This window comes from Monodon monoceros, unplaced genomic scaffold (genome assembly GCF_005190385.1).
Source record: "Monodon monoceros isolate NGI ecotype Baffin Bay Population unplaced genomic scaffold, NGI_Narwhal_1 Super_Scaffold_4, whole genome shotgun sequence".
Taxonomy (NCBI): Eukaryota; Metazoa; Chordata; class Mammalia; order Artiodactyla; family Monodontidae; genus Monodon; species Monodon monoceros.
Window position 1 is genome coordinate 48,352,034 of NW_021703781.1, and position 1,459 is coordinate 48,353,492.

The following is a 1,459-nucleotide window of genomic DNA, read 5'->3' on the forward strand; positions in this document are numbered from 1 at the left end:
TCTCAAATTATCCCAAGCCATGTGCAGACTGGTGCATGGAGGGTGAGATGCTACATGGAGAGAGGGGGGGTGAGGGAGACATGTGAGTGATGGAGCCATCTTGGAAATGAATCCTCCAGCCCCAGCCTGCCCCAGCTAATGCCATGTGGATCAAATACAAATTACTTGGCTAAACCCTTCCTGAATTCCTGACACACACAATTGCCAACAAAATTAAACGAAGTGGTTTGTTTTGCAGCAATAAATAACTGAGACACGCAGTGACAACCATTAGTTACTGGTGTGAGACATCTTAGGGGGTGGAATTCAAGTATTTCTGGCTCAGGTGTTAAGGGCATCCCTGTGGTGAAGGAGGCATGAAGATCCCTCCCCCTGAAGCCAATACACTTTGAAGCTATCCAGCTCTTCTTGCTCTGATGCTGTGTCCACCAGACAGTTCTCAGAGGCCCACAGAGACCAACCTAAAGAAGACGCTGCCTGAATCTTTTGTGTCCCATCCTGGCCTTGATGGTACCCAGGGTGAATTAGTAAAATGGTCTCTGTCTTTCCCTGCAGCTTAATCACTAGGCAAGAATGTGCTGATTGTGAGGTCACAAGTATGCTAGTATGTCCATGTGAGAACTATAATTCTCACCATAACTTAATAAATGGGCATTCTAGGATCTGCCTCCTCGTGAAAGCTTTTCAGTTAGTTGGTCTTCAAGGACAGAGGAGAGCAAGTGTTTGAGTCTTCAGAGCAGAAGAGGGACAATTTCAACTGGTTTTTATTTAGATGATTCACCTATGAGCCAATTCCTGATGTACTTGTTTTCTATTCATCTACACTCTTTCTTATACCCATTTAGCATGTGAGAACATGGAGGTTAAGTGCCCTAAATGCTCCCCTCTCCTTTCTCTGCCTATTCTATTTTCTCATTCTCCAAGACTGTGATGTCTCCCACATTTCAATGATTTTAAATGTGAGGTCTTTTTTTATTGTTTTAATTTTATACAGTAAAATAAACAATTTTTAAAGGTAACAACTCAATGGATCTTTAAACACATATATTTTTTTATTGAAAAAAATCCACATATAAGTGGACCCACACAGTTCAAACCCATGTTGTTCAAGGGTCAACTGTATACCCCTGTGTGACAACAATCTACACCATATAGAACATTTATTTCCATCTCCCTAGAAAATGCCCTCTTCCCAGTAAATACATCCCTCCCAAGACACAACCCTATTCTGACATCTATCAACAATCTTTTTAATTTTAGCCACACTGGTGGGTATATAGTAATAGTATCTCATTACCATGATGTAATTCTTAACAAAGGTTGTTAAGGTTACAACCAATGTGCTACCTCAGCCCTCAGGCTGCTACAAAAGAGGGTTAGTAACTGGCAAGGGTTTAATGGCTTTGGCTGAATAATCAAGCAACCCCAATTTTTAGTTATTAGAATAGTGATAATTCAA